This window comes from Alexandromys fortis, unplaced genomic scaffold, assembly GCF_014885135.2.
Source record: "Alexandromys fortis isolate MF-2015 unplaced genomic scaffold, M_Fortis_MF-2015_v1.1 scaffold_10, whole genome shotgun sequence".
Lineage (NCBI taxonomy): Eukaryota > Metazoa > Chordata > Mammalia > Rodentia > Cricetidae > Alexandromys > Alexandromys fortis.
Window position 1 is genome coordinate 21,489,634 of NW_026067895.1, and position 23,046 is coordinate 21,512,679.

The following is a 23,046-nucleotide window of genomic DNA, read 5'->3' on the forward strand; positions in this document are numbered from 1 at the left end:
GAAGGACAGTGCAGAGTCTCACTGCTGACACCTATCAGAGTAACTTTAGTCAAGTCACTTAGTAGCACCGGGTCTGACACCCAGAGAAGGTCTGCAGGAGGGGAGGCAGTGCCAGGGCGAGAGGACCTCAGCCCCTGAAGGTGTGCAAAGTTCCCTCTCTCCCAGGAGCAGGGTGACCCGGCACAGCTGTAGCCGGCTCCCTCCTGGGCCTGAGCCAGAGAGTGGCTCCTGGGCGCCTTAGCCAGGGGCCCAGGCGAGGGTCGCCTGGACTGCCAGGGCGGGATAGCAGGGTGGTGGGGGCGGGCCCCGTCCGGCAGAGTCGGGGGCGGGCCAGGCACTAGCCGCTCCCCTGGTCGCCCAGCGGCCCACGGCGGCGCTCGCGGCCTCTCACCCCGCGGGCGAGTTCTGGGAAAGCCCGGCCCAGGGCGGGGGCCCTCGCCGCCCCGCTCGGCTTGGCTCCGGGCAGCTCGCACTGCTGAGGCGAGGGACGCGCGGGCTGCGCCCGAGTGCGGGCGGGCGGGGACGGGCGGTGAGGGCAGCGGGCTCGAGCAGTGAACAGCAGCCGCGCGCCCCGCTGGGCTCCCGGGCTCTGGCCCCGCTCCTGAGCGCTCCTGGGCACCGGCTGTGCGGCTGACACTCGGAAGCCAGAACTCCCCACGCCTCCTGCGACGCGCGCGCGCGGACGAGGTCCCCGAGGGACCGCCGCACGACTGGCTGGAGATCTAAGGTGAGCCTGCGGCTCTGCCGCTGGGTCCCCAAGGACCGCGGACCCGGAGTGCTCCGGCCTGGGTGCTCTCGGGGCTGGAGTCGCGCCCAGCAGCAGCCTGACTTCTTGTACCTGGCGGCCCAGCGGCTCCCGCCTCCCAGGGGACAGCCCATCCCTCGGGGAATGTGAGGCTGGAGGTCACCCGGTGACCCCTCTTTGGCTCACCACTTCATGCTGTGTGTGTAGTGTGAAAGTGGCCAGCACAAAGAAAAATAGGAGTCCTTTTCGCGGCGGGACTCGGCAACGTATTTCAAGGAAAGTTCTCAGACATTGTTTCCGGAGAGATTTATCTGCAGAGTCCTAGGAAATACAGTGCAGGACCCGTCTCACTGTAACCAGTGACTTCTAGAGTGGTTATCTATGCTTTTTCTTCAAAGTCCCTCTAAATAACCAAGATGTACGCAGTTCTTTGGCGAAGGTACGTGCTAAGTGCGTAGTGTAAATACGCTTCCCGCTTAAGCCAAGCCACACTTGGTTCGATTGACTGAATCAATTAGTATAAGAAATTTTCATCATTAAATTATTTCAGTGTTATTTAAAAAAAAAAACTCTCTGAGTGGATTGCTAGAGTTGACTTTGCTAAAAACTTTTTTTTGTACATAGCTCACAATTCCATCAGTATTGGTGGGTTTCCTTGACTTTCTTGAAGGAGCCCCCTGTGGGGGCAGGGTGAAGCCAAGGCTGCAGAATAGCTAAGACCAGGGACTTGGGAATCCCGGAGGAATAGTTGAACACCAGTCTGGGGAGTGGTTGCAGGTGGTTCCATACACAGATGCCAGTCTGGGGTCCTAGTTGCCAGTGCAGGAAGAGGCTGCTATCCCTCAGTTCCTAAACACAGCCCTGGCTTTTCTGACGAATGCCTGGCAGTAGTCTCTAGAGCCACGGTTCTCAACCGGTGGGTTGCAACCCCTTTGGGGCCCACCGACCCCTCGCAGGGCTTGCCTAAGACCATCGGAGAACACAGATATTTACATTACGATTCCTAACAGTAGCAAAATTACACTTTTGAAGTAGCAATGAAAATAATTTTATGCTTGGGGGTCACTACGACATGTTGAACACCACTGTTGTAGGTATGTACTCTTCGTCATTGACTTCCCCCAGTCTCCCCTTCCGTGGCCATTCTAAAGGGTAAACAGCCTTCACTCTCAAGTTTGTTGCCCCTCTTTGATCCTGGTAGACCTGTGAGATTTATGCAGATGCCCCCCCCTCTCTCTCTCTTTTTGCCCCAGCCAAGGTATCTGCTCTCTGACTTTGCTGAACTGATGTTTACACTTGGAAGGCTCTCTAGACATAATTATGGGCAGGTATTAAATATTAAGACACTGTTTTGTACATAATAAAGCTCCATTTCAGAGGAGTTAGTGTAACCAAAGGGATTTAGAGACGCATTTACCAGCCGCTTATCCTTTGCTTACAGCCCCGAGGGGCAATTTGCCGTGTGCTCAGGAGTGCCTCCTGGTCATCTTTGGCTCAAGACCAGGTGAGAGGTGAGATTAAGCCGGAGGAACATTCTTACCCTGTCCTCCTCGTAAGACAAGCTTCTTGATGCATTCCAGATTTGACCTTTGTCATAAGAAAAAATTCATACTTAGGCGTATGGGGGTGAAGCTAGAGTCCAGTGAAGGTTGTTGGTTTTCTTTATCTATGGACAACGGTTCTTGGTTACATGTTTCTTTGGTCTTCTATCTTATACTTGATGGCTGGCGTTTGTTTGGTGTGTGTAGTTTGCTACAGATTCCTAAACGAGTAAAGGAAATCTGAGAAGTTGAGGAGTTCTGTAGGTAGAGGGGACACTTTAAAGCATCATGACTGTCCTGCAGGTTTGTGTTTGTTGGCAGTCCCTGCTTTCCACATGCAGCCTGCAGAGGACAACTGATACAGTCCTGGCTCCTACCCTGTTCCTTAGGGACCACTTGACAAGTGATGGGAGGCATGGATGGGACTTAGAGAAGCATGTAGCCTGGTGAACCTTGGGCGGGGAAGACAAGAGCTGTGGATTGATGGGATGGGGAATGGAAAAAGAGGAAGGATGTATCAAAGGGCACCAGCTGTGAGGCCTGGCAAGGAAGTTAAGAGTCTCCCTCTTCCCCTTTGCTTCCTGGATGCAGAATTCAGGCTTGTTAATTTAATGTTAATTCAGTTGAGTTATGGCTTAAGTAGGTTTCCACGGGCCAGATTGGGAGCATAGCTCTCTGTGGCTGTATTGTCAATATGGTAGCCACTACCCACATATGATTAAGTTTAAATGAGTTAAAAATAAATGAAATTAACCGCATCTAAGTGCTTGGATGCTTCACGTAGCTATATACACAGCACAAATACAGGACACTGCCATCCCTGCAGAAAGGCCCGCCCTAGAGAATTGTTTCCACAGAGCTGGTTTCCAAAGGGAACAGATTTGCAAATGAAATCTTTAAAGCTTCCTGTTTATAACTCTCCCCGTCTATATTGATGAAAATAACATTAGACAGCAGGTCACATATGTCATCTGTTAATGTATTTCATTCGTATGGCATTGGGCAGAAGTGCTAGAGACCTAACCCCTTACCTGCAGCCTTCTGTAGATTTATATAGTTTGGCAACAAAACTTGGTCCAGCCTGGTGTGGCTTTGCAATAGTCTCCTTTTCTTAGCTGGCAACAACTGTTTATACATCTTCAGAAATAATGGACAGACATGGTAGGTAGTATTGGACATATATACCCTTTATGTGGACACAATCAAAATGACTTCTATATTTCATGGCTGGTTTCTCAGTTTCTGCTGAGGAATGTATAATTCTGTTGTTAAATCCACGTTGAAGATGACAAGGCAGAGGTAGCGGAAGGTTAATGTGCATTAAGTCACAGTGAAGACTAATCTAAGCAGGCTGGCTCTGGGATCTATTCTCTTGAGCACTGTGCTGTCCTGCATCTGACTTTGAGCTTAAGATTCACACAAGTGACTAGGTGAAACTTAATAACTTTAATCCAGCCCATTGGAAAGTTTCAGATAAGAGTAGAGCTAAATCGTTTAGTGGTTGAGGGTTGAAAGCTTTGACTACCCAAGCCACCTCATCACGCATGCCCAGCAATTGTGTAGCTTGCCCCGTCCCGCCCTCTGCCAGTTACACTCGGACTTTTAGCCATTGGCTGTGTGAGAACTGGAAAGAAAAGAGGTCATTTTTTTTTAAATATTTATTTATTATGTATACAACATTCTACCTCCATGTATGTCCACACGCCAGAGGGTGGCAGATCTCATTACAGATGGTTGTGAGCCACCATGTGGGTGCTGGGAATTGAACTCAGAATCTCTGGAAGAACAGCTGGTGCTCTTAACCACTGAGCCATCTCTCCAGCCCCAAGAGGTCATTTTTTGATACTTAGGGATAGTAGAGACACAACTGGGCTGCGTTGAAACCCATGGAACATGGGGGCTTGTATTCCTAAGTGCTGTGGTGGAGGCAAGGACTTGTTCCCAAGCTCAGTGACAGAGCTATTTTGCTGGACCACCAGGATTCCCAGGCTTTTCAGCCTGTTTCATAGGGTCTAGATTCACCTGACTCAGTAAGAGCTCTCTCCAGGAATTCACATGAATTCTTTCTTTAAGTCATGGAGCATCAGGGTTGTTCGAGCTAGAGACAGGAATGACCTTCTTACATCTCCTTCCCCCCAGGAAACCTCAGGTGGCTTCTTCTTCGCTTTTTGGAAACCCCAAAGTTTCTCTTTTGTAAATGGGGACATGTTCTGAGTGCTCTGCCATCTGTGTGTTCCTTTAACCAAGGACTCTGCGGGACCCTTTCTTTAGTGAGGGAACATGAGTGCCTCTAGTCTTGAAATTTCCTGATGGTTTTTTGCCTTCTCCCACCAGCTAGTGTGACTTAAAGATAGGTTCAGACATCCTTCTTGTCAAAGGCAAAGTATCTAGACCCAAACTTGCCTGAGTATACTTAAGTCTTGCCCCAGATAGTTCTTAAAAAACAATTGTTTTTTAAGGCAATTAAAAATGATTTGCCCAAAGCAAATTGCATAGGCTCTTATATAGCATATACTAACTATTCAATAAGTTAGCTACTCACACTATTGTATCTTCGCTGTGAGAGGATGTAGTTTGGGGTTTGGGAGGTGCATGCGGAAGGTCAAGGGTGAGTCCCTGGCATCCGTGGATTTATATGACCAAATGGAGTCCGCAGATGTGTTTAAAGTAAGGCATTTTCCTGGATTTCTGTGTAGGTTCAATCTCATCACACAGCTCCTATAAGAAGGAGATGGAAGGCCAGAGTTTGTAGAGAGAGATAAGTCATATGATGTAAAGAGAGGAAAAGGATGCAGGCAGATAGCTGGTAAAACACCAGCCTAGCATATATGAGGCTCTGGGTTTGATCCCCAGCCTGAAGGGCGGAAAAAAAGCAAGAAACTGAATTCTTTCCTAGAGCCTGAGGAAGGAAACAGGCTCGCAACCCTTCGGAGCCTTCTGACCTCCAGGGCTGTACAGTAACAGATTTGTGTTATTTATTTCAGTCAGGGTGTAGTCATTTGTCACAGCAGTTTAGGAATCAGGACACAGCATGGAGGAGACATTGGAGAGTGGTCCAGGGTGAAGCTAAAGCTACCTAAATCAGAGAGCAATGAGCCGGCCTTTGCTGAGAGCTTTGCCCGAGGCGCTGCCTCTGAGTGCTTTGTGAGCGTTAAAGGGTTTAACCTGCAGTCCTAGGGAGTGATCATCTGCTCACTGCAGGAGCAGACAGAAGTCTGAGTACTGCCCAGGCTCCCACTAGTGCAGGTACAGCTGTGTTGTGGGTCCAAGTCTCTCGGTGCTCTTCACTGGGAATCCCACCATCCCCAAAGCAGGTGCCTGAAGCCTTCACCTTTGAATGGCTGTAGGTAAGGGAAAGGCAATGTTTGATTTGGTGAGAAGGGCAGTGTAGCCGGATTTGTTTTCCCTTCAAATGTTGATGATTGAAGTCCTGTTGAGTTCTTGTCGTTCTTAAGCCACAGTGCTCCGACAGCTGCAGCCCGAGGAACAGGCTGGGCAGGCAGAGCTGCATGCACCCCTGCTCCCACCTCCATTCCCGCTGGACCTCCCTCCTCACCACAGGCTGCTGGCCCTGGCGCCCCGCTGGCTCTGTGTCCCACCTCTGCCTGTTTATTGGATTTGCCCATTCCTGACTCTCCCTTCAGCCCCAAATTCCACCTCCCCTGGTCCCCCTGCTCCTCAGCCTGGAGCTGTTTAGTGTCAGGACAGGGATCAGGGTCTCTCAGGTCCTCAATGACAGCAAGTAGGAGTTTCTTGGTCTTTTCTTTTGATTTTGCTGATAATTATCGGTGTTCTGCCGGGACTTCTTTTGAGTCTCAAGCATCTAATTCTAGGAGATAACAATTTGGACAAGGTGTTTTTATTATTTTATTTTTAAACACTGTTCCAGGAGGGTTTTGAGCCTCAGTCTGGTGAGTGAGGTGCTGGCCATGGAGACCCCAGCATTTTGTTCTGCTTCTCTTGAGTAGTTCCACTCTTACTTGCTTTATATCTTGGCGCTGCCTGAGATTTTGCATGACAGGAAGCATTAATGTGGAGAGGGAACTACATCCTAAGTAAAGATACAATATGTACGATCTTTAACGCACAGATTAGATGCGAAAGAAACGTAACTCTGGATTTTCCCTCATTCCATTCTATAAGTTTAGCTCTGGAGGCAGGCTGTTTGGATTGTTTCTATCCTGACTCCACTGTTAATAATTGGCGTGGCTGTCCACCTGCAAGATATGCAGTTGAAATGTCTGAGTGTGCACAGTGGAGGGTTATGGTGTCGCCTATTTATTAGGTTGTGAAACTGAACTGGATAAATCCGTGTAGTGTTGAGAGCAACACTTAATGTAAAATAAAAATTCAACACATATTTGCCAGTGTGAGGTTTTATTTGTTTTGTTTTTGTTTTTCAGGACAAGTTCTCTCTACGTAGCTCTGGCTATCCTGGAACTCACTATGTAGACCAGGCTGGCCTCGAACTCACAGAGATCCACTTGCCTCTGTCTTCCAAGTGCTGGGATTAAAGGTGTGTGCCACCACCGCCTGGCTACCATGAGCTTTTCTAGACCCAGTGGTATGGCAGGAAAATAGTCTAATTTCTTTTCACTGCAGTGACCCAGGGCTGTTTCTTAGGGGCTCAGTAGCTGGCCCTGCCTGAGGTCTCTGAGATCTCCTGGTCTTCTGCCCAGAAGCAGAGTGGATGCTGCTTGTAGAGGCTACCGGACATTTCTTCTTCTGCCTCCTGCCAGCCAGCCAGAAGGGCCTGGAGTATGTGGTACAGGATGATGCTTGCAGCTCCCCAACCTCAACTTTGCCTCTGCTCCAAATTCAGAATATAATATAAACTCTGACCTCTAGCTGGAAGGTGTAAGGTGTTCCCCCCCCCCACCTCGCCCCGCAGGTGACAGTATCCCAGTCAGTATCCCTTCACTGAGGGTGTGAGCACTGCGGGGAGATCAAAGTACCGGGAGAAACAAAACACAGTAGCCCAGTCCTGACAGGGCTAATAGTACTGGCTATTTGGTGTCAGCCAGACTCATTAGCAATCTGCCTAAAACCTGTTCTATCTCTCTGCTTGGTAGTGACACTGCTGGGGCCAGGTTATAGGGTCTGCACCAGCCACTCACAGCGACTGAGAAAGGTCTCCTTCTACGGGTGTGCCCCCATCCAGAAGTCAGCAGGCATTTATGTAGTTTTGTTCCTTGACCGCTCGCTACACTGAAGTAATTAAAGAGTGGGACTTCTTTATTCAGAATTAAAGAGGAGGCAGAAGCAAGGAGAGACTCTGTTTCGATGACTTCATTGTAAATTTGAACTATATAATATTACCGAGTATGGAAAATCCAGGGAGTGGAAAGAAAATCATTTGGGGAAAACACATGTGACCCAGTGCATGCTATACACGCCTGGGATTAAAATATCATGTAACGCGTTTTAATTTGGGTATCACTGGAGTTGCTTTAAAGGCTGTCATTTCTAACGAAAGCGTCAATTCATCTGTTATCCTCTACGAGAACAGACTCCACTGACGAACATCTTTTCGCCAGTGAAACATTTACTCGGAAGAATTGCAGGGTCCCCACCGCGTGTTCCATCAGTCTCTGGGAAGTGGAGAATCGTCCCAGAAGCAAAAGACTTTTGGTGTGAAACTTTGTCTCCACTTCTTCACTCCCAAAGGCAGAATGAGTTCAGAGGACAGGGCAGAGCCTGAGTTCTTTGTTAGCTGCTCTGGGTCCAGGCTGATTCACCGCTCAGCAGGCTGGTTTGTTCTGGACTCCGCCTGGCTTACTGAGTTTGAGGTTTTCCCTTCAGTTGTGGCTTGGGCATGATTTTAAAATTCACAGTGGTAGAGATTAGTATAACGAGACGTAGCCGTGAAGTAAATATTCTCCATTATGATTTGAATTCGAAGGATGGGGCTATAGCTTAGGGATGGGCCCCAGTACCATGGCAGCCAGGGGCTGGTATCTGAATCTATGAGAAGACGAGAACTTCTAGAACCTGCATGAAATGCTGCATATATGTGCAAGGAGGCTTCCTGAGGTGCATTTATGGAGGTTAATGCAGCAGCAGAAGTCTGGCAACCTTGTGTATTCTTCAGGGACACTTCTAGCCTTTTCTTGACTGTCCAGGCTGGCTGAGGTGGCTGGGGGTTCTCCAGTGTGAAGTCGTGGGATGGCTGACAACAGGTGAAGAGGTGTCTACGTCCCAGACAGGCCAACCCAGATCCGGTTAGTCACAGAGGACGAGAGGCTGTGCTTATTTCTAGCCACGCTGTGCTTTTCTGAAGAACGGCCACCATCCCAGCACTTGTCTTCAAGTACGTCGCTTGCCTAAGAGTCAAAACAACCTTTAATACAAACGCCATTTTAACAACTGGAATTCTGTGTATTATCTTTGTGTGTGTGCGTGTGTGTGTGTGTGGTGTGTGTAGGGGGTGATGCATGAGAGCGTGCAGCTGCAAGTTGATACTGGGTGTCCTCCTCAGTGCCTGCCCACTTTATTTTTGTTGCAGGGTCTCTTACTGAACCTGGAGCTCACTGGTGTAAGCTAGGCTGGCTGACCAGCCAGCGCCAGGAATGTGTGTGTCTCTCCCTTCCCCAACTCTGGGATTCCAAGCACATGCCACTGCCCTGGCTTTTTTACAGGGCTCCAAGGATCCACCCCAGGCCCTCATGCTTGCACAGCGAGTACTTTACTGACGGAGCTGTCTCTCCAGTCCCTATATTTCTTCCTTTCATTATTAATACACACTTCGTATATCTGTTTATGATTTACTGGTTTTGACTCCGAACAAATGCTGTACAGTAATTCAGAACTGAAGACTGAAAAGGGGAGGCATTCAAGTTTGGCCCACCTATAGTTCTACACTAGCATCACTAACGCTCAGTGCATTGTTTCGTTCAATGCTTCTTTCTCTCGAGTGGGGCGAACGTTGCTATGTCAGCATGCATCGTCACTTTACACCATCCTACGGAACAGACAGCAATGTGATTCGACGGGCAAAGGGAAGAATATGTATTTCAAATGCTTACGGTGCTTCATTTTGTTTTTATGATGCTTTAAAATTTTTATTATTGAACTGTGTGTGCATGTGCATATATGTGCATGTGTGTATGTACATGTGTCTGCGTGTGTGTGCATGCAAGTGTGCGTGTATGAGTGTGTGTGTGTGTGTATCACATGATAACTCTGTGAGTCTGCTCTCTCCCTCCATCTTCACTTGGGTTTTGGGATTGAACTCAGGTCACCAGGCTTCTTCAGTAAGGCCTTTTCCTGATGAGCCATTTCGAGAGACTATGACGGTTTTAAATTTACAGAAAATTTACTTTTTATATTGCCAGATATCTATTCCTTGATGATTATTTTTTATTATACTCATCTCTCAGATATTAATTTTTTAATTGAGAATTGCATCATTTCCCCCCTCCCTTTCCTCCACCTAATCATGGCCTCTTTTTCTTTGTTATTACTTCTCTCTCCCTCTCTCTCTCCCTTCCTCTCTCTCTCTCTCTCTCTCTCTCTCTCTCTCTCTCTCTCTCTTTCTCTCTCTCTCTCTCTCTTTCACACACACACACACACACACACACACACACACACACACACCTTAATATATGAATACAGCCTGCTCAGTTGATTAAGTTTTCCCTATCTGTGTATGACCTCAGGGCTGACCACTTGGCATTGGCTGACCAACTGGGGGCTCGCCCTTGATGGATACTATTTCTCCCACTCTCACACACAAAATAAAATAAATAATTAGCTAATAATTTTGCAATATCATTTATCATCTAATGCTGGATGATTCTTAATCACATATTGTATATTTAAAAATAAGCTTGGGTCTGAGGTTTCTGCCTTTTGATTTTTGAACATATTTTTAGTTGACCTTGTAATATCTGTACTGTCTCACAGAGAAAATTCTTATACTTACTCAAACAGTCCATATTCCCCCTAGTATATATAGTCTTACAATTAACTTACAGTAACTTCTGAGACAGTTGCCAAAATCTTAGAAATTTTTTGAAATTCTGGTCGGGATTATATTAAATTTATATATTAATTCAGAATCTCTCATAGTTTATTTTTCTGTCCTGGTATGTTTCTTGACTTTCTCAAATGTTCTCAAATCGATCACTGGAAGTTTATGGAATTTTCAGATTAATCCCATCTTTCTCACTCATAGATTTGAAATGTGTTAATATATTTGTTAACTCTAGCTTTTTATTTTTTTTTGTTCTTAAGTTTCATATGTGGATTCAATGAAATTTGACATACTCCCTTACTCCCCTCTTCTGACTTCTCTCTACACCCAAACATGTGCCTCTTCAAACTTCGCCTTCTTGAAATATGTTAGTATTTTTTGCTTAATCAACTTAATTTTGTGGTAGATTGTTCTCAGTCTTGTAGGTAAAAAAAAAATATGTTATTCTTAAGTTATTATTTCTCTTATATAAAGATTTCAGGGTGAAAACACTGGGCCCCTTTGTATTAGTCCTGAGCTTAAAGAAATGTCTTTTGTGTTTACTAGTAAGTATGTTATTGGCTTTTGGCTTAAAACAGTTTAAATCCTTTGAAAAAGTAGCATCATGTCCCAGATTATTTTTAAGGAAAGAGGATTGAATGTAGTCAAATGCCTTCAGATGATTTATGCATTGGCATAGCTGATCTTCTGCCGTGTTTGTCTTGTTAACAAATGTCCCACTGGTCAACCGTGTCTGCAGCTAAATGGAGCAACGTGGTATCATTTTGTTAATTCATTACATCTCTAACACAATGATATTAATCTAGAGCCCATTTAGAGTTTATTTCAGAGTTAAATAAAAATAGCTCTAATAGAGCCATGATCACTACAGGTCAGAATTAAAATTAGTCCAGGGCTCCTGAGTGTGCACTGATTGAATGCCAGGAGATCCTCGGTGCTTTTCTGGAAGTACAGCCAGCTTCAGATGTGGCAGCAAGCTGGGGACTCGGTTTCTGGGGACGGCAGGTGGGAGCGAGTGACCACACTGTGACTTGGTTAATTGGGCTTGTGCTTTTTTTTTTTTCAATAATCAAGGGTAATCTCTAAATTTGCCTTCCTGTAAGATGAAAATGGAATTTCTTTTCCCCCTTCTTTATGGCAAACCCCCTTTCTTTCTAATCCTCACAAGATACGCAGCATCTGGACCTGACCATTAGCTGGTTAGACACCATCCTTGCAGCGTGGCTAGCCGCTTAGACTCTTTACTTGAGAAATGTAGCATGTGTCTAGTGTGAAAAGGCGGTAAAGACCAGGGCAGCAAACCTGGGCAACAACACTGGGCCAGTGCCTTACCTTAGAATCTACCACCAGCCAAATTCAGTGCCAAATTTTAGTTTAGGTGAGAAGTCTTTAAGAATATGTTCCTAAGGCATACGGAAAGGGGAAGCCATGAAACTTAAAGAATTGAACGTCAGCATCTGTAGGTAAGAAACGTACCTCACCATGGGCTGCTCTGTGCCGTCTTTGTAAATGAGCTGAGGAGTCCACAGGTGACCTGTAAGGAGCGTGCTGCTCACCTCTCACTTTTTCACGCGTCCTTGCCGCATGCATGTTACTTCTTTTTAAAATCATGATCAGACGATGTCCTCATTCATTCAGTGCCCGTGTATTCCGTGGTCATTTGAGTCCCTTCTATGTGTCAGCTACTATGGACATGCCAACTGCTAAGGATCCCCGTGAGCAAGACCCTCACATCTGTTGCTCACCTAGGTGAACCTGAGCCAGTTGAGACTGCTGGAGAGGAGACTGTGGAGAGGACATGGCCATTGCTTATGAAATAAGATGCCGGAGTGTCTTTCCCTTTCTCAGTATTTCAGGCTTTTTTTTTTTTTTTTTTTTTTTTTTTTTTTTTTTTTTTTTTTTTTTTTTTTTTTTTTTTTTTGCTTATGAAAGGGTAGTGTATAGAGCATAAGAACAGAGGAATCATTTATAAGTTATAATTTGTTTTGATAATATTTTGACAAAGGAGCTTGATGAAATCTCTGTGATGTGTCTTGACTCATGGAAGACATTTCTGCTAGCACGACTTTCTTTTGGAAAACATTTCCACTCTAAACTTTTTCTTTCTGCAGACATTTCTTCTCAGTTTGAAGGATCCGGAAGGTGACGGTCGATTGGATCTGAGCGGCATCTTCCAACACGTAGAAGCGGACTGTATGAGGAGAGGGGACTGCTTAGCTTGCGCCAGCTCTTTCTAGCACAGAGGCTCGTGGGAAGGCGCGGGTGAAGGCCCAGGTTATCAGATGCTGTGGTATGAGGAAGCTGTGCAGGTTTATGTGGAGTAACTACTTCTCATAAATACTTCATTATTGACTTATTGCCTTGCTGCTCTTTGCATTAGAACATGGCTGTGGTGGTTTGAATAAGAATGCCCCACATAGGTTTATAGTTGAATGCTTATTCACCAAAGAGCGGAGCTGTTGGAAAGGATTAGGAGGACTAGGTGTTGGGGCCTTGTTGGTGGAAGTCCCTGGGGGTGGGCTTTGAAACTTTAAAACCTGGCGCGGTGTCTCCCTCTCTCCCTCTGGGTCAGAACGCATCTCTCAGCTACTGCCCTAGTGCTGTGAGTGCTGCCATGCCCCCTCCATGATGGTGATGAGCTAAGTCTCTGAAATTCAGCAAGCCCCCAAATAAACGCTGTCCTTTACATGAGCTGCCTCGGCCATGGTGTCTCTTCACAGCAACAGAGCAGGGACTAAGACAAGTACTTTGGCTGTTTCTGAATGTCTAATTTTATACTCAGGATTTTTCTTTAGTCCTTTTACAGTCCAGGTAGGAAGTTAAGGTACAAATACCTGAAAATTTTAATTGACCTTACCAAAACCCTTAGTTTTAGCTTGGTGTTAAAAGTTTTGAGGACAAAGCAGGATCTCTGTCCTAAGGTTGCCTGTGTCCTGAGTTTATTTTTGATTCTCTGTAACATTTTCATCAGATACTTGGGTGAGGCATAAAGCCGTGAAAGCCATTTTCCCCAAATGTATCTTCAGCTGGGGAGATGGCTAATAAAATAGGTGGTAGAGTGACCTCAGTGGGCTGGAACGTTGGTCCTCCATCCAGGAAGGTATTCAGAAGGTTTATTAAAGCAACCAAGAGCACGGTGACCACTTGAAGGTGATTCGTCTAGTCCGTGGCCCCATGAACTGTGAGTCATGGCCCCATATGGGGTCACATAACTGAGTGTAGGAGTAACAAAGAATTAGGCCACAATAAAAGGCTTCTGACCACTCAACAAGGATAAATTAATTTAATATTAAATTCATAGTGGATCTAAGGTGTTTCTGGCAGTGTTCACCTGTGTAACCTCACCACAGCCTTAGGCCTGAGCACACAAGCTCTTGCACTTTGCACTGGATATTCCCTTACACCCAACACCACCAATCAACCGTGTCAACTGAGCTATAGCTCAGCGTGTTATAGATAGCAATGTTTTTACCGCAATACAGAGTTTACTCCTTTTATGAAAATAGTATTGTTATATTATTATTATTATTACTGTTATTATTGAGACAGGGTTTCTCTGTGTAGCCATGTCTGTCTTGGAACTCACTCTGTAGGCCACGGTGGCCTTAAACTCAGAGGTTCACCTGCCTGTGCCTCTTGATTGCTGGGATTAAGGGCGGGCACCACCACTGCCAGGCAGAAATATTGTTTAAAGAAAAGAAAAACTTTCAGTATTTTCCTACTGTCATTCCTCAGTATGGAAATATCAAATTAGTCTACCTTTGGACTGTATTATTGATTATTATTATTATTGGATTGTATATTTGATTTTAAACAATTGTTCTTTGAATTGCTGACTTGAGGTTCGCTAAAAAAAGAAAGTTAAATGAATTTTAGCTTGAGATTAAGATAGAACTTCCTACAATTTCTGAAATGGCTCTAAACAAACTTCTGCCATTATGAAATACATAGTGTGTGTGTGTGTGTGTGTGTGTGTGCGTATGTGTGTGAGACATTGTTCTCAGCTTTAACAATTATAAGAGTAAATTACCAATTAACTCTGAAAAATGTTGAAGATGCTCTCTGTCCTGTGATATCCAATACTCGGCTAATATTGAATTCTTTGTGCAAAACCGAATGTGGACATCCATCTCATAATATGCGAATTTGGCTTAATCTTTACTAAATGGTAAAATTGAATGTGTATGAAAGAATTTCTTTGTTTGATTGATGTGTATACCTGTTTGGTATGCATATATATGTGAGATCTTGTGAACATTTCTTAGGTAAAAGTGGGTCATGAATGGAAGTGCTTAGGAAGCACTGGTCTCGTGTGAAAAGAATATTCTGGGGTGGAGTCATTGGCAACGGAAAGCGGTTAACAATGGGGAAGAACCTTTTAGAAAATCAGATGGTGACAACTAGCAAAGCATTTGGGAATGGGGACTTGGCTCAAGGACCGAGGAGGACTGTGAAGGGTTTCTCTGGATTCCTGGGGCTCAGTGCCCATTGACAGAGATACAGAAATAAAGAAGTTAGGTGGGGGAACAGAACCCTGAGGCAGGAACCTGGCTTTGTGCTGGTGTGCTGGCTTTCCTTGGCTGGGGTGTGGGAAGTGAGGACCTGCTGTGAGGGAGAGGCTGTTTCTGGAAAGAGGCCTGTGGGAGTCGTCCAGGAGGTGGTAGTTGAAGCTGTGGGTGGGAGTGGATGGGCGGTGCAGGACTGGCCCTACCACTTGCAGTCATTAGCATTGTTGGCCTCAACTCAAGATAAAAAGGATAAACAAACACTTGCTGAAGTAGAAAATCATTCCACTGCATTCCCAGTTCTGTCTAACTCATTAAAACCAAGCTCTGCAGGAGAAACAAGAATTTCATACAAGAATTTCAGGTTTAGAAAAATTATACCCTTAATTTATTTTAAATCACAGAACAATATGTGGATGTCTTCTTATTCACAAAGAATATGAATATTACATATAGTTTAACAATCTCCCTTAATTTAATTAATCCTAATCAAATCCTGGTTTCCTTTTCAAGTGTGGCTACTGTGCTGCATTGGGCATTCTTAAGGACTTCTCTATGAATTTATATTGGCATGGACACATGCACATAAAGATGTACTTATGGCTTTCATGTAGATGTATTTTGTTTTGTTTTAATGAGCTCATATAATATTTTGCTCTTCAGTTTATTTGTATTTTAAAGAGTGTGACAGTCCTGAGATGTAGCTCAGGGCACTGGCAGAGTGTGTGCCTGGTGTGCTGACTGGTTTTATATCAAATTTCAGAATCGTCTGAAGTGAGAAAATTCCTCAATAAGATTCTTCTGTAGGGCATTTTCTTGATTCATGATTGATGGGGGAGGGCCCAGTTCATTGTAGATGGGGTCACCCCTGGATAGTAGTCCTGGGTTCTTTAAGAAAGCAGGCTGAGCAAGCCATGAGGAACAAGCCAGTAAGGAGTGCCTCTCCATGGCCTCTGAATCAGCTCCTGCCTCCTATTTCCTGTCCTGAGTTCCTGTCTTGATTTCCTTCCAGGATGAACAGTGATATGGAGGCAGAAGCCTAATAAACCCTTTCCTCCACAAGCTGCTTTTGGCCATGGTGTTTCATCACAGCAATAGGAATACTGGCTAAGATACCTAGCATGTGCAAAGCTGTTGGTTTGGTTTCACTGCCCTGTGAACAAAGCAAAACAGTAGAGTTATAAAAACAAAATGAAATAAAGGAACACACAGGAGGAAAGGGCGGTGTACTTTTTGAGGTTGCTGAAGTACTTGAAAGAAAGGAGATGCATGCCTTTGAGGATGCAGAAGTAGAAGGGAGGGGCTGAACCATTTGCATGGATTTTGCAGTGTATAAACATGAATGATTGAAGATGGACCCTAATCATTGCCTCTTTGTGCCTTAGACCCATCACATCCAAGGGGCCAGCTATTAATATGCCATCGACTTCTAATATGCCGTTGACTTCTTCTTCTCCTTCTTCTTCTTTTCTTGTTGTTGTTTTTTCAAGGTAGAGTTTCTCTGTGTAACAGCCCTAGCTGTCCTGGAACTCACTCTATAGACCAGGCTGTCTCTGTCTCCTGAGTGCTGGGATTAAAGGCATGTGCCACCCCTGCCTGCCTGCCTGCCATCGACTTCTTAAAGCAGCTTACTGTGTTCACCCTTGACAGGGCCCTCCCAGTGCCCAGAAGCTGCAAATGTTGGAGGTTTGAGGGAGAAGGAATGGGAGAGGACTGTGCTGATGAGATGTGGTACCCTACCTCCATCCCTAGTCCACACCTAAGCTGGGGGAAGGTTGATGCGAAAACAGGGGAGGTCTGAGATATTTTTCTGTCTACAAATGTAAGATTTGTTCTGTTCCTCTGGAGTGCTTGGGATTGAAGCAGCTCCAGCAAAGACTGCTGGGAAAGGAGATGAAGGGCCTGCACAGGCTTTGTCTGCATTTGGTTATGTACTTGAGCTGTCTCTGCTTCTGCCTCTTTCTGCTTTCCTAGTCTTACATCTTGAGTAGATTTGGTCCATTTTTTTTTCTTATGTAAACCACCAAAGGCCTCCATTTATTCCCCTTTATTTTTGATGTCTCCTTCTGGGATTCGGCGATTTCCCTGGGTGCTAAGATGCAGGGAGTCTCGCTGGTTTGTCCTTTCTGCTGGTATCCTGTTCTGCCAGGCTAAGGAAGCTGCTTGGTGAACAGTCCCCTTGGGTGATTCAGAATTATCAGCATATTCCTTGTGGACCAAACCCAGCTGGAAGTTCTCTCCATCTCTCTGTCTAGTTCTCCATTCCTGGCCCGTTCCCAACCCAAGCCCTCCCTACTAGCGCTCTAGTGAGCTCTGGCTTGTCTTAGCTTCCTTTGCTTCTGCTGTAGCCAGACTCTACTCACGCTCTGGACTGCTAGACTAATGAATGGGCCCTTTGTCTGCAGAGCCTCTGCAGGTGTGTGTGTGTGTGTGTGTGTGTGTGTGTGTGTGTGTGTGTGTGTAAGAGTGTCTGCTGCCTACTTCTCCAGCTGCATGTTCCAACCCCTTGCTCTGCCCAGGGCTTCTCCGCACAGCTTGCTGGGTACTACAGCAATAAAGGCCCAGTGCTCTCCTCCTTAGGGTCCCTCATTACACTTTCCTCTGTACTGTAATCTCAGTTTAGGCATGGGGCTCTAGAAAGTCTTCCATGCCTACCCCGGGCCAGGTTCCCTGTGTTGAATCCAAGTTTTCTGTTTCAGGCGTGTCTCCCCGTTGCACAATATCACTTCTCTTTTTTGGGCTGAGTCCAAAGCATAGTATTGACGGCGGTGGTAGGGAACCTCAGTTCATACTTGCTGAACACTGCTGACCCAGGACAGCGAGCATCTTTGAGGCCTTCCTCTAGGTTTGCCCTCCTGGCAGATCCGTGGCTTCAGAAGCACAGTATGCTATTTCGAGGCCCACACTGACAAAGCTCCCTCCCTTTGTACTGATTCAGTTTCATTCTGTTTGGATGGTCTGCAGGTAGATAGTGTTCTCTGACTAGAAAAAGTGGCAAAGCAAGGAGAAGTCACACCCCAGGGCAAAGTCACAAAAAGAAGCCTCCGAGGCACATGGGTTTGGCAAAGGGGCCTTTCTTTCTCCTGAAGCACAATGACCCTATTGCTGTGTGGCCTCTTTCCTCTCATCCAGCCCCTTGGCATACTCAATCTCATCTGACCTTCCTTGTGAATCACTCTGTGTGGTAGAAAGCTCTCGTTATATAAAATACAGCAAATTTGGCTGCTTGGTTTGTTTATCCTACAAGCAGCCACTGAGTTTTTGAAGGAAGTCCTGGTTCCAGTCAAGGGTATCAAGTAAGTAACTGGCGCATAAAGAATTTCCAGTGGTAGTATACACTAGGAAAATGAAGGCAGAGTGATTCTGTAGAAACTCATGAGCTGGTGGTGGTGGGGGGCTGCTTTCCCAGCATGCAAAGCGTTTCTGAGGTGACAGTTGAGTAGAGGTCAGAGGGCGAGTGGAGAGAGCCAGCTGATGCCCAAGGGGGTTGCTGAGGTCCCAGGATACAGACTGCAGCTGGAGTCCCGAAGAGAGTTCTGTCTCCAGCATCCTGTGATGTCTTTCTTCTCTCTCTACCATGTTCATGGACACCCATGAGTTGTGTCAAAAACAAGGCTTGGATTTATCTAACATCCTTGAGGTAGGCAAAACCTTGAAAGATCATACTAAGCACACACTCCAGACTGAACTTGAGGATGTCCGGAGAGTCTAGCATGAGGGGTACCAGTTGGGGGACTCATGTGGCTTTACATGTCTTACACAGTGCTTTTCTCAAGGGGCCCCTTAAGGTTAAATTTCCCCTCTTTCCAGGTCATCAGAGGCATCTCAGATGCCTTCCCCAGTGTAGTAACTAAAAGATTAGTATTGTGACATTTTCTTCTAACTGTGGCAAAATAAGTAAATTCTAACCTTTTAGCTATTTAAAAACACAGTTTGGTGCCGTGTGGATATTCATGTCATTGTGCTGTTATATTCATATTGTAATACCTTCCTTTTCCACTTACTGCCCTCCCATCCTCCCCTGTCTCCTTGTGTTTTCCTCCTTCTTTATAGCCCAGGCTGGCCTGCAACTCTCTGTGTAGCCCAGGTTAGATTCAAACTCACAGCAATCCTCCTGCTTCAGTCAGCTTAGTACTGAGATCATAGGCATGAGCCACCACTCACAGCACCCTTCCCTGCCGTCATCCAAACTGAAACTCTGTACCCATTAAGCGGGTCCCTCATGAGTGGCGGATAATGAGGGAATAGCTCTCGTTTATGAAGCCTCTTCCCTGATGGCAGAGCCTCCTAGAGTCCCATGCCCGTGTCTTCCCGGGTAGCCTGAAGAGCACTGGGGCGGCAGTAACGGTGAGAAGTGGGAGCACTGCTGCAGGTGTCATCTTCCTTCCTCTGCCTCCATCAGACTCGCTTGGGTTCCAGCCATGTTAATTGCCCCATGAACTGTGCCTGATGTAGGTGTGAGAGTCACTGGTCTCAGCCTGGCGGGAAGAACAGTGGGGAAGAGGGTTCTTCCCGTACGGAGGTGGTAACTCAGACCAGGCTGCTCGGGGAGGCAGCTGCCTGGATTTCATTTCCGCTTTAGCCTTTACGACTCCAATTTGCTCAGCCTCTCTACACTTCATCTTCTCTCCAGTTGGGAATTCTAGTGTTGACATGTTGCCTGTGAAGGATGAATAAGATCAAACCCGTGAGGAGCTTACCTTGATGCCTTGCCTCATGAGGAGTGAAATCACTTTTCAGAAAATATAATTTAATTTTTTTTTCATTTTGTTAACTCTTAATTAGCATACACAGTTCAGTATAACTGGGTGTTCTAGTTCCTTTTCTCATTGCTGTGACCACATACCTGCCCAACCCGGTTTAAGGAGGAAAGAATTATTCTCTTTTACAGTTGAAGACAATCATTCCACCCACCACGGCAGGGAGGACATGGTAGGAACAGGAGGTTAGATGGCTACATTGCATCTACACTCGGCCAGTTACAGGAGATGGGGTTGGGCCACCGAGCATCAAGTCTCACTCAGTCACCCATTCCCTACAGTGAGGTTCCATCTCCTAAAGGTTCTTCAGCCTTCCCAAATAGCATCACCACTGGGAACCAAGTGTTCAAACACATCAGCTGATGGAGAACATTCAAACTCCCACACCGAATCTGTTTTATTTTGACTACCATAATGCTCTCTAGCTCCATTCGGTTTCCTGCTGAATAAAATCCCATCATATGCATGTCCCATATTTCCTTCATGGTCTAGCAGTCAAAACAGATGTGCAACTCTCTCTGTGGTATACCAGCTTGGAGTCTTTCAGGTATATACCCAGGAATGATAGAGTTGGGTCTTTTGGTACTTCCATTTTTGGGTTTTTGAGAATCCTCCATATGGTTGGTAATAGTGGTTACGTCAGTTTGTACTCCCACTGGCATTGTCTAAGGGGCTCCCTTCCCCCACACCCTTGTCAGCATGTGTGATCTCTGGCTTTTTCTTTGTTTTTCTCTCTCTGCCTGTCTCTCTCATGTGTATCAGTCCCCTTTCTGTTGCTGTGATAGACTACCACGACCAAAAGCAGCTGAGGTAACAGGAAGGATTGCTTTGGTCTCTGGTTGGAGAGGTAGAGAGTCCATCATGGCAAGTAAGGATGACGACAACCAGTGAGTGCATGCAGCGGAAGCAAGAAGCTGACTGATTTCATTTTCATCCCCACAGGAAACAGGGAGAGAAGAGAAATAGGAAGAAAAGGCAGACCGTAAAACCCCAAAGCCTGCCCCTAAGGGTGTGCCTGCTCCAGTGAGGCTCCACATCATAAGGGTTCCATGACCTTCCCAAACAGTGGACACTAAGTGGTGACCAAATGTTCAAGTGCATGGGTCTAAGAGAGGCATTGCTCATCCAGAACACCACATTGTGTGTGTGTGTGTGTGTGTGCGCGCGCGCTCGCGCACATGCACATGTGCTCATGTAGGTGTTGGGGGCATGTGGACCCCCAGACCCTGAAATTCCTGTAAACAACTTGCTTGTAGCTGCTCTGAGCACTAGACAGGGGAGTGGTTTCTGGTGGCTGCAGCTGAAAGATCCCAAGAACTGGGGCATGGCCAGAACACTATGTAAGCTGCCCCTGAACACAATAAGGTTGGCACTCTTGGCATTCTTGTTTCAAGGATGACCCGTGTCCCCGTGTTTCTGTCTCTGTGTGTGTATGTGTTTAAATCTCTCGGCCCCTTTCTCAGCTCATAAACTGTACAGTAGCGAATAGACCGCATAGACCTGGTGTAGTGCAGGGGCTACCTGTACGTGCACTCTACGTGTTATTTTTGAGAAACAGTCTCTCACTGAATGTAGAGTTCGTCGTACTGTTAGACTGTCAGGACAGTTAGTCCTGTGGGTCTTTCTGTCTACACTGCCTCAGTAGAGACAGCTAAGATGAGTTGTTGTCTCATACCCACCTCTTTATGTGGACACTGTGGCGATTTTAGGTTTTTGGGTTTTTTTTTTTTTATGATAGCCATTTTGACTGGAGTGAAGTAGAATCTCAATGTCATTTTTGTTTTGTTTTGTTTCTTTTTCTGAGACAGAGTTTCTCTGTGTAACAGTTCTGGCTGTCCTGGAACAAGCTCTGTAGACCAGGCTGGTCTTGAACTCACAGAGATCCACTTGCCTCTGCCTCCCAAGTGCTGGGATTAATGGTGGGTACCACCATCTTCAATGTCATTTTAACTTTGTGTTTTCTTGGTAACTAAGGATGGTGTATACATTTTCAAATATTTATTAGCTGTTTGTGTTTCTTCCTTGATAACTGTTTATTCAGTTCATTAAGTAACTTATTAAAACTATGGAAAGACTTCCAATGAATATGGGTTAGCAGAATTAAATTGTGAAAATAGCCACCTCATCAAAAGCAATCTACAGATTCAGTGCAAACTCCATGAAAAAAATCTCCACCACTTTTCACAGACCTTGAGATAACAACCCCAAGTTTTATTTTAGAATCACCAAAGAACCTGAATAGTCAAAGCAATCCTAAGCAGAGAGGTATCACAACACAATTAATCTTAAATTACACTGGAGTTACGGAAACAAAACCAGTATGGTCCTGGCACAGAAACGAACATATAGATCAAGAGAATAGAACTGAGAATCCAGAATAAACTCCTCCAGTTTATTCTAATCCTTCAAAACATGTTTTAAAACATACACCGGAGAAAAGATAGTCTCTTCAGCAAATGATACCGCAAAAGCTGGTTGGTTATCCTCATGTAGAAATCTGAAACTAGATCCATATCTGTCCCGCTGAACAGAACAGCAGGTAAGGTCATTCATTGCTGTAGAAAAAAGATATGCCTACAATTCAGAGGGTAGAAACCTTTTTTGTTTTGAAGGATGCATTTTTATTCTTTAAGAATTTCACACATGCCTATAATGTATTTTGATTGTATTTCCCTTCTAATTCCCCCCAATCCACCCTCTATCCCTCCCAACGTCATGTCCTATGTTTGTTTGTTTTTTCCCCTCCTGGTTGAGTTCAGTTGGTGTTACCCGTATACTCATGGGTGTGTGGCCATCCACTGACTCCCTCTCTCCCAGGGTGTTTTTCTTAAACGTCTTTCCAGAGATGGGTTCAGGTGGAAGGGTTCCTGAGAGGAAGAGCAAAGCAACCAGTAATGATGCACATATTGCTGATCTGTGGGAAGAGATAAATGAAATGAGGTGCTGTAGTATGAATAATAAAAACCTAGAGAAAGAAATTGGGGTTCACCCCCCAAACTAGAGAAACAAAGCAGCCACGCCACTAGAGAAGTCTTCCCTCTCCCTAGGCTGGGCAACCACAAACTCAGTTGCGGAAACCTCTCTCCTCCCATTTTATATTCCCTTTAGTGCTGGGATTAAAGGCATGTGACTTCCTAGGACTGGGATTAAAGGTGTAGGCCACCATCATCTGGATTTGTTTCTACATTGATCTTGTGTAGCCCAGCGTGGCCTCGAATTTACAGAGATTCTTCTACCTCTGTCTTCCAAATCCTGGAATTAAAGGTGTGTTTATTCCACCACTGCCTGATCTCTAGTGGTTTAGCTTTGTCCCTGGTCTTCAGGAACGATTTATTTATTAAAATACAAGTAATTTGCCACTACAGGGTGCTGGCCTCTGTCCTGGACACCTACTATAGCCTTACTGGGAACAAGGACCTTTAGTGTTGTCTGAGGATGTTCTGGATGTTTGAATTCTGAAAGAGTTTAAGAGTGACACTCATAGACTCTGTTAAAAAAAATGGTAGAATGTAGCTTGGCA

General features: G+C 45.5%; 1 protein-coding gene across 2 annotated transcripts in view; it reads left to right on the top strand.

Moving 5' to 3' along the window:
• Nucleotides 1–366: 366 nt before the first annotated feature.
• Nucleotides 367–23,046, top strand: part of Plce1 (phospholipase C epsilon 1) — a 262,100-nt gene continuing 239,420 nt past the window's right edge. For both annotated transcript variants that reach the window (XM_050157296.1, XM_050157303.1), the window contains exon 1: nucleotides 367–727. The gene's annotated coding sequence lies outside the window, so the exon portion shown is untranslated. The remainder of the gene's footprint in view (nucleotides 728–23,046) is intronic.